Here is a 12,886-nt window from a genome sequence, read left to right on the forward strand (position 1 = left end):
AGCTGAAGCAACCCAAGTATACAAGGCTGACATTTAGAATAGCTCCAGGATTTGCCTTCCTCCTAGCAGCACTATCAAGAGGGGCTTTAAGCACACTTAAGTTGACTTTAAATCAAGATGTCAGCTTTGAAATCAGGCTGTCTTTGGTGTTCTTGTCAATAATGCTGAATTTGGCTTAAGCGCTGTACACCTGCATGCATTAACTGGCCAGTATTTATTTGAAGCTATGTTCCTCTAACACTTATCAAACGTTTCATCCTTTAATCAGAATATGGGACTTTCACAGGTTTGATTAGGTGATACTTCCCACCTACCCCCACCCCTTTCTTTAATGGGAAAAAGGAAGGGAAGGTGTTGCAGTGGAGCAAGGGCATAACAAAAAGTGAAAAGATGTAAATCTTTGCATATGTGTGCTTTGCATCTTTGTGTCTATTCTGTAGCAGAGTTGAATGCAAAATGGTTTCCTGTCACCAAACACCCTTGGAGACTGAGGTGCTTGTGACACATAAAGACATAAAAATCTCGCAAATACACATCACAGTCCAAAAAGAAAGTGTCAGGGAGCTCTCTGTAACAAGTAGCTGTTAGATAGCCAGACAACACAAAGAAACAGGATTACGCCCAGATTTTCCTCTTTTGTCAGTTCAGAGCTATTGTGTTACAGAATGCCTAAAGTGGCTTATTGTCACAGGATTTTGGGGAGAAAGTCACACAACATCAAGATTTAGCTTTCTAGGTCATAGCTCATTCAAAGAGCCAAAGCCCTGACCATAGAGCTTTGGGATTTCTGCTTCAACCTGTAAGGAATATATGAGCACTTTTGAAATGTAGTTTATGAGTTACATTTACATTTCAGAAGTCAGACTTCTGAAGACTTCAACTATCCAAGCTGAGGATATTGGCTTGTTTCTATACCTTTTGCATTTAACACTATGAAAAAATATTTCAAAGTTTCTCAGATGGCATAAACTGGCATTGAAGTTAACAAAAACAAGACAACTCAGCCTGAATACACAAGCTGCTCTTTTGACTCATACATGAGAGAAAATTAATCCAGATTAAAGGAGAATAAGGGGACACATAACAGTAGTTATTGCAGAACGTCTCCCACATGGATACAGTAAAAGCATTTACAGAAAAGCTGTTCTAGAACAGTCGTCCCTTAATACATTTACACTACGACAATATTTCCAGTTAATTGCATGGTGCAGACAAGTTCTTAAAGCAAGAAATTAGTAGTTATTGTGAACAGAAGTAGAATACTGTTCCTGTCTTGGGTTGAAAACAGTGAACTAAGAATATTTTCTTTTCTATGCAGTTGTCTTATTCCAGAATATCAAGGAGTGTTTCAGCATATGTAGAACAAGTATGGACATAGACCCTGAGAAAGCTTTTCGAGAAGGCAAAGAACAAAAGAGTGGCAAGAGGTGAATTCCATAGAATTAAAATCTGACTATGGGTAAGATTTAGTCAGAACCATAAAAACTCATTTTACCCAATCCTGTAAGGGAGAAAAATACTAGTCTCTCACTAGCACAAAGCGAGATGTGAATAAAGAGACTGTAACCAAATGGAAGTGACTGGGTTATAATATACAGGGTAAAACTTTTAATCACTAAACTTAGCACAACTCCAACATAAGAACTTCATCACAGTTTCATGTAAATATTAGATGACTTCACAGTTACTTTTAGCCAATTCCCATAAGTTTTTTTCATCACAGCTATTTATGGTAGCTTCTTCCAAAATGACCTCTCAGTATTCTGCAGGAGTTATTTAGCTATTAACACCAAATCAGCCCTGAAATAAGTCATGAGATGCAAAATGTCATTATTATTAGGAAAATGCATTTGAAATAAATGTTATTTTTCCAACATCCTAATAGGAGAAAAACCCACTAAAGCAAAGGTATGAAAGATTAAGCCATCTACTAATATCATGCAGCACAAGTCAGCACACCAGCCCAAACTGAACCCTCACATACACTCACATGTATAACAAGCAGAGGGTTAAAATACCCCAGTTCTATTGGTTGCTGCAGTGCACAGTATCTAAAGACAGTAGTACCACACACAAAAACAGGTTTATTGAGCAACTGTCAAAATCAGCGCTGGGAGACAGGCAAATTTAGAGTAATGATTGTAATGTGGCACTCTACGTACAGAAGCAGTTTTGGGATGGAGATTGGTACCCAAGGCGGAGTCAAAAAGGAGGACTTGTATTCTTGTGGCCTTGCTTACAGGGTTCATATCATTTACCCAAGAGCTTCATCTTCTCTATAATGAAGTTCAGTGGGGATGGGAACCAGGGTGAAGGAGTGAACGACTGAATCTCTGGGGAGGCAGGAATGCAGCTGCTGTAAGCAATGTTTTTACTTGCCAACAGCTCTTAAGGGAATTCTTACGTGTCAGCTTCTGCACAGGAAGGCCTCCTTTGTAATACAATAAAATTTGACAGTAAAGTGTAGCTTGTGCCAGGGAAGAGTCTGTGTTCTCCCTGTATCTATCATTCATATGGCATATATCACCACCTGCAAAGAGGTGTTTTTTGTGCTATAAAAACTTCACTAAAATAGCCCTACATTCTACATTTAAAGCTAAATAGCACTCATTTTACTGAAGAGAGTTTTTCAGTGGCTAGAATGTTTAACACTCCACAGAGCAATGAAAATACCAAACAAATTTTAGCAAGTACACAAGTCTGAAAGCTGTCTCTAATAGTGCAAGGAGAAACAGCACTAAACCGTCATAGAATCAGACAATTAAAGCCAGAAGCATGCGTGAAGCAGGTACTCACATTTCATACAATCATTGAAAGTTGGCAAAGACCTAAAGAGGTTGCCAAACACACACAAGGACAGAATATAAACCATCTATTATACTAAAACACACAGAAGTTTGCCTGCCTTGTACCTAAATTTCTCCAAAGATGGAGAACCTGCTGTCCTCAACCATGTACTTGATTACTCTTGCATTAGAAGGAGGTGAAACTCAGAAGAAACTTGTTTTGTGCAAAGAATCTTCATTTGTACAATCAAAACTTACTCCATCTTTTCTTATCCCTCATACATAACCCAAAATCTTTAAAGTTAATTTCTGTTGTGAGGCAGCCCTCTGCCCATCTTTCTAATAGAAGTCATCTCTGCTCTCCTCAGTCTGAGCTGATGTCCCACTTTATGTTCCCTCAAGGGCAGGAATTTGGCTTTTTTTGCTAATTGCAAGGCATCATGTGAGCTGATGGCTCTTTTCCAAGTAATAACAATACATTCTCTTGCCATTCCCTTTAGCCATTTAACTTTTAACAGACTTTCAAAGTGTCTGGTGTCCTTCTGAGCCATAACACGTACAGCAGAGTGAAGATTTTCCTGCTATAAGCATATAAATCTGTGTACTTTTCCATTACAAAGTACTGATCCTGAAAATGCCTCTGCATTCTACCACACTACAGGGAAAAGTAAATCTATTGTTAATGTGTTTCATTTGGACCATGTGAGCAGTCCTTTTGTAATCTCTTGCATGCATATACGTCCTTTTAAGTGCATGAACTTGATTTACAATAAGCAGCAACATAACAGGGATTTGAGATTCTGAAGTTGAGGTTTCTCGATAACGTAAATATCAACTCTGATCATAAACAAGGGAAACTGAAGCACAAGATAACTCATCCAAATGACATGATCAATGCAAGCACTAGAGAAATGTGTAGTTTTCCACTTCCCCTGTGTGGCATCTCCCCCTTTAAATTAAGAAAATAGGTCTTTATGAAATGTCACATTAAGGATTCCAAGCAGTGCACTTGCATGAGATAAGGGAAAAAGTTTGGACTTTAATTTTCAAATGCACTTTAAAAAAAAAAAATAATCGCTGAATTGCTCTTATAATTTGGAAAAAAAATATTTATTTAAAAGCATCCATCTTTATTAGTTGAGATCCATTTTGACTGGTAACCAAATATAGCAACACTACTGGTTTCTTAAGGATGTTTATATGACACTTCAAAATGCAGAAGACTGCAAGATCAAGTTGCTATTTAATCTCATGGTTGTGTAGATGGGACAAAAATATCAACCTTCTCCCATATGAAGATACAATAAGAAAGAGGCAGAGCACAGAAGGTAACTCTGTACTGCTGGGTAAATATAAATTATATTAGATCTCAAAAGCAGTTTTAAAAAAAAAATCCCAGAGACAAACAAAAGCAAAGCATCTCAGTTCTATCAGCCCGAGCTATTCCCTAGGGCATAATCACATTTGCTGGTTCCCATCGGAAGGTGCTTCATCCCCTCCATAGCCCCTTCCTGCAGGGATTTTAAAGGCTTACTCACACAAAAGGATGCAGAGCATGGCTCCCCACACCTCAAAGTGAATGATCTGCCTGGCATACCAGGCAGAAAGCAGTCAGCAGTTCTGCTAAATTAGTCCCTAGAGGGGATAGCCACACATCACACAGGTGAAGCAACCACTTCTTACTTCTCCTTTATGCCCTGTTTATCATAAGCAGAAATGTCTGAATGGAAATCTTGGTTGGTATGAGTTGAAGTAACCAATTGCAGAACTGGATTGTTAGGAGAGAAACATGCTGATGTTTCAGAGGAGAGAAGCTCAAACAAATCAAACCAGCACAGCAAACTAATTCATTCAGAACTAAAATGCAGAGCAGCTGACCATTGCTGGCAAAGGGAGGAATAATTAAAGATGCTTACAAATGAAGCCTGGCTATAGTACCATGTTTTGGAAGCTGGCACTGCCCCAGAAGAGAGCTATTGTGAAGCTGGACTGTGGCAGGACCTGATGGTGCTCAAGTCAGAGAAAGCTAGAAAAAAATTGAGGGAGGCCTTGGTCTCAAGCAGTGGCAGAGGACAGTCTGATAGACATGCACTCAGCTTGAAGCATGAGGTGTTAGGGCCAATCATTTATGTCAATAAAAAAAAAAAAAAAAACAATACCCAAACCCAAACATTTTCTCTATGCAAAAAATAAGCTTCATTTGAACCAAGATCATCTCAAAGACCAGACTGCTTCTGACCTGTACCCATCCCACAAAGCGCCAAACAGCAAAATAACTATGTGGCCTTTGGCAAGAAGCAGACGAAAGTCACTGTCCAGGAACAGCTCAGCTGGCAATCCCAAAAGGAACACAACAGACAGTTGCTACAAGAAACAGAAAGTCTGCCAAATGCTACCTACCTATAAGTAGTGCCAGGACTGGGGGAGAAGCATGCAGTTCAATGCTACTGCAGTGATGGAAAGCAACACAAGGCTCCAGAGCTGGGGAAGGAGCCAGATGATCAATGCTGACACCCCTACAGCATGTGCTGGGGTCTAAAACGGACTGTGAATAAAAGTTGTTCTTGCTTTCTGCAAGATTAGATTCTGTAAACCTCAAAGTGGTGCTAATGAAGTTCTAGTTTATACAATTAATAAAAACAAATTCCTTGCTCAAATCCCAACCCAGAAACCTTGTTGAAGGGGGAACTGTCACAAAGGCTCTTGGGACTGTTGTCTGTCTACAAACGATAATGTGAAAGCTGGTTTAAGCAAGTACCTTGGCTGTATCCAAAACTGCTCCCATCATGAACGCAAAGGCTAGAAACACTCTGCACCTTACAGTCTGGTCTGGGAAGGTACTTTCGAAATTGTCCTTGCTAATGAACATTAAAGGAAGGATATGGTTATCTGTATTTGCAGATTTGCAGCAGCAGGTTTCTATCGATGTATGAAATGAGAAATCCCCGCCTCATGCACAAGGAGAATTATACAGACATTGCTATTCAGTCGGTGGTGTGCCACATTCAGGCTTGCTTCACACATACATACAGCTCATAGAAATGTAGAGACACACAAATATGCTGTGCCCATAAGTCACTGGAGAGAGGAAAAAAAAAAAAAAAAAAAGAAAAAAAAAGACAAGAAAAACAGTTCAACAGAGCCTAGATGTAGTAGCACTTGGGTCCAGAGTACTGGACTACTGAGTCAGCTTTCTTGGGAGCTACTAGCTAATTCCAGCCAAGTTTTTCGTTCAGCTTTAATGATTTTTGATGAAACCTTGAAACACAGAAGCCTGCCTGTTCTGCATGGGCATTAGTAGACCTTTTCCACGATAAAGGGTTTGCCCCCCAGTTCCTTGTACCTTAGTCATGTGCCCTGCAAACAGACAGAGTTGCATATTAGCTCTACTACCTTTGAAGGATCAGATTCTCAATTTTCTGTTAATCATAGTCCTTCACACCAGTACAAAATGGTGAAAGGAAAAATTGGTTTGCATTTATTACTATCAACAGTTAGCCCACACCTGACACTACCATTTTTACTCAGGCTCCCTGGTTTTATTTTTTCTGGTACACGATAAGGACATAGGAAGAGGAAAGACATCTGTTGCTCCAGTTTTTCCCCTAATGCCTATATTTTTTATTTCTTCTTACAGTTTCACATCAGAGCTGGGTGATATTTTCACCTCCTTGTTTTCCCCACAAAAAGCATAAATTTAGTAACATCCCCCAAACCCTTAAATTCAACTTGTTTCCTTAAATTCCTTAAAAAATTACAGCCATTTTAAGAGTCAATATGTTTCATTTTGACATTTTCAAACTTCTCTGCTACAGCTACTGCCCATTTAACCACATCCTTCCAATTAGAACATAATAAAATTCCTTTTTCAAAGTTCCCAACCAAATTCAAATGTTCCACCCCCCTCATACATACACACTTCACAACTCTCAGTGAACTGAAAAATTAATTACTGGCTCTATCCCCTAGCCCTGCACAGGGCTTGGCACCATCCCACTAACACAAGAAGGGACTAAAGGCACGTCTGTGCTGGTGAGAGTGGGCAGGGTGACTGCAGGGACAGGGAAGATGGAGCTGAGGTGCCTGAGCCAGCGGAGATCTGGATCCACACAGACACAGCCCCACGGTGCTCTGCTGAGCTACCAAGCCCCGATTTTGAGCAAGGCTTATCAGCACAGGCAGACCCTTATGCAAATGCAGCTATGTCACTTCCCATCCCCATATGGCAACTTCTCTGTGCTGGCTTCTAAACGGTTAGCGAGTCCTCACTGAAAAGCACAGCTTATTAGGGTAAAACTTCCATGTACGCTGCAGAGGTCTGGTTGCTCTGATGAAGCAAGTGTTTACGGAGCTTTGCTCGCCAAGAAGGGCTTGCCATTCTGCATGTACTACCATTATCTGCTTCAAGCCCTTTGCAGAAGAGTCTTTTTTTCAGGTGGAAACTCCAAAAGGCCAAACATCTATGTTTTGAATTATAGAACTAGTTTCTGCTTTCCACAGTGAGGGGTCGTCTTCCTGCTACCCAACTCATTTGTAACGCTGCAATTGTAAACTCCCTATAAAAGGCTTTGATGGAACCACACTTTGCTGGATAGTGGCAATAAAACTGCATGGCCTCTTTTTCATTATAAAAAACTTCCAAAAACCTACCACTTCAGACCGAAGCCTCAGCCTGTGGATGGATATAAACACATACAGGTAACATTTACTATAAGACCCGAGCTATTTTTAGGTTTTATTACCCTAAAGGAAAACATCTTTAAAAGTCAATCTACAGAAGAACCTCAGTGATAGCGTAAAACGTTATGTACATGTTTGTTTCTATGTTTTTCATGGGATATCAATGCATTGATTCTCACCACAGGAGTCAAGAATATCAAAAGAACAGTGTGAAGGGAAAGAAAATAAAGTTGTCTTATTCCAGGGGCTTGCCTTAAATACATGACAGAAGTTATCACAAATAATTAGGCTGATACTTGCTTCGAGTTACAATCGCCTTTTAAAAATTTCTAGTCTTGTTGTAGACTGTTTAATGGGGTGACATATACTACAAAACTGCCTCCAGGACACGTGAGATTGTTTACATTCAGGTGCTAATGTCACCCTGGAAAAAAAACAAATGGTAGATAAAGACTGATTTGCTTTAGGGAGAAAAAAAACCCCAAAACTAAAAAACAAACAAACAAACAAACAACGACCCCACCAAAACCCCAAACAACAAAAACCAATAAAGTAATCGATAAAATAACTCTGGCAACGTTAAAAATTAATCAGTGAGAGGGTGACGAATCAATGGGTAAACAGTTTTGGAGCACTTCTCTTGAAGTTAGCAGACACCGATCACGTTGAGACTCTGTGCTGAATGCAAGGGAGGCCCTTGAGACATCCTTGGAGACTGGATGCCACAGATCTGTAAGCAGAGCCTTGGGTGCCATTCAAGCAGGGCTCCCTACCATGCAGCATCACCAGAAATGCCTGGAGTTTCTACACCAGCACACGGCAGGGGGATGCCAGCAGGGCCAGCCCATGCCCAAGAGTGTGTACAGTGCTTGGACTTGCACTTAATAAAGGCAGATCTCTGCTTAAGCTGTTACTAAAAGCTAGATTTTATAATTATATAGATAGAAAAACATACCCCTTCCTTCTAGACATTATCCTCATTTCCCCACCAGACAGTCTGACTGACTCTCCTGAGCAGCCAAGCAATTCTCAGGCAGATCATTGTCCCCTGAGTGCAGGAAATTGTACAACTGTACACAAAGAAAAAAAACAACCCAAAGTCTAAGCAATACAGCTAGAAAACATTTATAATGCATATACTTTGCTTCAGGAAATGTGTTTTATGGCAGAGAAGGGATAAGAGACAGGCCCTAGAGACAGGGTCTCCCTAGTTCTTAGTTGCAAGCACGTTCCCTCAAAGAGATATTGAGAAAACTCCGGCTTTAACTATCTTGAATCCTGCACTGCATGTTCAGACCAAGTGTTTATCTTGTCCTCAAAGCAATATCCCTATGGGCAGACTCCTACTCCAGCCTAACGGAAGGGCTTCATCATGTCTCCAAAATTTCGTTGGCATCACTGGCCACTCACACATCCTCTTACACTGGGCCAAGGGTCTGCAGAGTCTATTTAATCACAGATCCACTAGCCACGTTATCGCACACGCATGCCAAACATTGTCGCAGCAAAGACAAAGCAGCTCAGCAGACATGTGGTCAAGTCTCTCCTTTGGCTGCCCAGATCCCACCACAAGTCCAGGGCAGCTCTTCTGTGTTAGGCCCTGTGCACCTGTGGGTGCAATCCACACTATCATCACAGCACAGGGATACCCATCTGTCTAACCCACGATAGCAATGCAACTGATTTACACAACTGGCTTTCACATCCAGCTCCACGTGGCATGTGAAGTTCTAGTCTGTGTCAGTGCACTGAGAAACATAAAACATATCTAAACACCAGCTGCATCAAGATCTGCTAAAGATCATTTTTTAGGAGTGCTCCTGGGTGTCTGTATTGACAGCTTGTATGTTTTCAAAAGATTTTGCATTTACACAGGGAACACAGTGGAGGTATTCAGTGGAGATTGTGTATATAGGAAAAAGTCTTAAAAGCCCTATTTCTTGAGTGTGCACCTACATCTTACAGAATGAAACTCAAGTGTGGCTCATTTAATTTACAAAAACTTTGTAATAGATGATCCACACATCTCCAGAGGCAGTGTCACCATAATATACCAGTGCTTGTGCTGTCCAAATCTCAAACATCCCTTTCTAGAATCTGCTTTTTGGGCAATGGAAATTTCCCAATGGGTGTCTGCCTCAGACTGAGTTTTGGAAAATTCCCAGCAAAATCATGTAACTATTTTGCTGTCCATGTTAAAAAAAGAGAAAACCCACACCAAAACACCACACACACACAAAAAAGAAGTATTTCAAGGTGACACATTCAGGAGTTCTGCTTTCTCAGGGAAAAAGAAAAAAGAAAAGAAAAAAATAGGAAAAAAAAAAATATTTCCTGTTTCCAGGAAAAACTGCCAAAGTTTTCACAATTTCCAAACTGAGAAAATTCTCATTTTACACATCAACAGTTACGGATTATTTGAGTTTGGCAATTGAATGGTTTGCAGATTCCATCTGGACTGAGCAGCCCCACTCCAGAGCCACAAAGGTTGGGCAAAGCTTCTGCCAAAGTCTTTCCCACCAGCTGCTCAGGGTCGCTTGTAACACTGGCAGAGTTCCTGTAGGCATTCAATATGCAGCCTTTTGCCTAAAAAGGGAAGGTATTTGATCTAAAAAAAGTGGCACTATGACACACCACTGCATATTGCCATGCCTCCAACAGTGACTTTAAAGCTGTGTGGAAAAAGCAAGTTTGTGCCTAGCAGAAATTAGAGCTATTTATTAACACATCACAAGGCCTTCACAGTAGTCAGATAGTAAAAATAGGAATCTACAGCCTAGATTAGACATGGAAATGAAGAGAAGTTGCAGGACAAGTTGCAAAATATTAGCCTATGCCATTGTTTTAACATAAATATACGCCTACTTAAAAGGACTACTTTTTACTGGCCCAAATAACTGAGCTATCCAAATAAAGGCTGAAAAATCTTCTAGAGTGGGACATGAATGATGGACATCTGGGCTCCCACAACAGTCAAGGATGGGAAACAGGTAGTACCAGGACATAGCTCATCTCACCTTGAGGCAGACATGTGAGGCAGGGCAGGTAAGTGCCCGTTTCCATGGACTGCAGAAAGCTTTGGGTGATCAGCTAAGATGGGGCTTGTAATATGCACATCTGAAGCTGGGGAGAAGAATTTCATCAAAGCAGTCAAAAGAAATAGGGAAAGGTAACAGAAATATTTAGGATAATTAAGGTAGGAACATTCATTCTTCTTCAATAAAAGCAACAAGTATGGGAGCAAATTTCTCAAGCACTCAAGACTTTTCCCACTCCTGCCCTCCATCCCTGTAGCCTGTTTAAGTCCCTGTGGAAACTTATGGCTGTGCTGTTTAGCAAGCACTGATAAGCTTTGGCTCAGGGAAGATAGACACCACCACCCCGCCTCCTCCCCAACTGTGTACATACACACAAGCATCTAGCTGAGAAAGCTTGGAAGCTCAGCAAGGTATTAACATAATCATGCCTCATAGTGGTAATTTGATATTTCTCCCCTTCCCAGCTGCTCTAATTTCCTTTAAAAGCATTTGCAGTTTTACAACTTAAACTGTAATCAGTCAAATTATTATTTTAAAACTTTTTGATTACTTTTGTTTTTTCACTTTTGTGTACATGTCTGACTTTCACCACGATTAACTCCAATGTGCCTGACCATCACCAGGTTTCAGCCAAGTGATTAACAGATGCATCGTTGTACTGCCTGGCAGGGAGCACTCTGACCATCAGGTTTGATGGATAGTCATGATGGCAGAGGGGCTACACAAAGCACCACTACTCTCCATCATCCATTCTAAGCATGCCCTCTAACTCACAGTGCTGCAAGGAATGCAAGTCTTCACCTTGGAGTAAATCCCCCCCATCCTTCTGTATAAAGGTGTGTCATTTAAAAAGCCACACTTGAGTTTGACTAATGACTGAAATTTGGACAGGGTGCCTTCCACATTGTTCAGAGGCTAATCACACAGGCTTTCACAAAACTAAACTCTGAATTATAAGCTCCTGTGGGAGCATTTCATAGCCTTTATCAGGATCAGTCAATTTTTTCTCTCCTCCAACTCCAGAACTCTAGGTGACTATCTTAACACAGGAACATAAAATTTGAATGAAATTAATTTGGTTTGGTGACTTCAGAAGTCAAGATACTAATTTTTGTTTGATGTTCATAGTGGTGGTGCAGATTCCAGTCCACTGACAGCCCACAGTCATCACTCCTTTGCATCTTCTACCATTCAAACAGTCTTTGACCTTTCTGTCTAATAAGTCCTGAAATTTTATATTCCTTGGGAAGAAACGCTATACAAGTACCAAATTTTAAGGAAAGTACCTCAGAAATTTCTGTTCCAACTTCACCATTTTCCAGGTTACATGGAGCCACCACCACCACTCATGTCAGCGTTGAGTCTGATGGCACACCATATACATTAAGTAAACTTCTGGTAATGCCCTGGGTAAATTCAGGGTAAGCCTCGCATTAAGGCATTGGGGAAATTGGCCTCCCATTCCAACTTCACTAGCTGACCTCCTCACCTTAGAAAACATCTTTAGTGATCCAGCTAAGAGTAGCATAAAAATTTATTTATTTTTTTTTTAAAAAAAAGCAGTGTCAGGGCGAGCACCAGTCATTCTGCCTCTCTAGCTTATCCTAGCTTGTAACAGCAGACCTGCTGGAATACACTATCAATATAGCTCCTAAAAATTCACAACACGTCTCAAAATGTGTGAACTGATTACTAAATTTTTTCTTTTTAGTATTTGTTCCCTTACGCATAAATGCTCTTATTGTAGGAGAGTTTCACAGCTTACCAACCTATTTTCAAAATATTTTTCAAAGCTTGCAATAAGTATGTATTAAAAAGAACAATATCTAAGATTTCTTACTGAAGCCAGATGAATATTTCAGAGATATCCTGGATTCATAGGCCAAGAAGAGTATAGATACTTCTGGAGGCTGAACTCAATTGCTAATGGTCTTTCCACCAAAATCTGATCAGAGTGATAAGCAAGCAAGAGCTGAAAGTCTTACTTAACTGACACATGTTCGGTGTTGCCACTGTGGAAGAAAGTGTCAAGCATGAAAGCAGGGCAACATCAGAGACAGCATCTTACCAATATCCTATTAGCAGGAAAGAAAAATGCACTGAGAACAGATTCCCTTATCTACAAAACCCTCAAATTAACAGGAAATAAGAAAGAGGGGATTGGATAAGGTTCTGAAAAAGAAAAAGAAACTGAATGCAAAGCTTATTTGATGTCAATACCTACATACTGTAAACACAGAAATGACAGATAGGAGCTTCCAAGTTCTAATGTTTGCTCCATCTGTGACCCTGAGCAAGATTTAAAACCTCTGTGTCTTCCTTTCACAATCTGTAATATTTAACAGTAATTAAAGAAATTCCTTCCTGGACAGGGAGAACATG

General features: G+C 40.3%; 1 long non-coding RNA gene across 2 annotated transcripts in view; it reads right to left on the reverse strand.

Moving 5' to 3' along the window:
* The window catches only part of LOC119151815, a 161,855-nt gene that overhangs the window by 98,040 nt on the left and 50,929 nt on the right, over nucleotides 1-12,886 (reverse strand). The gene's annotated exons all lie outside the window — the stretch shown is intronic.

This window comes from Falco rusticolus, chromosome 7, assembly GCF_015220075.1.
Source record: "Falco rusticolus isolate bFalRus1 chromosome 7, bFalRus1.pri, whole genome shotgun sequence".
Lineage (NCBI taxonomy): Eukaryota > Metazoa > Chordata > Aves > Falconiformes > Falconidae > Falco > Falco rusticolus.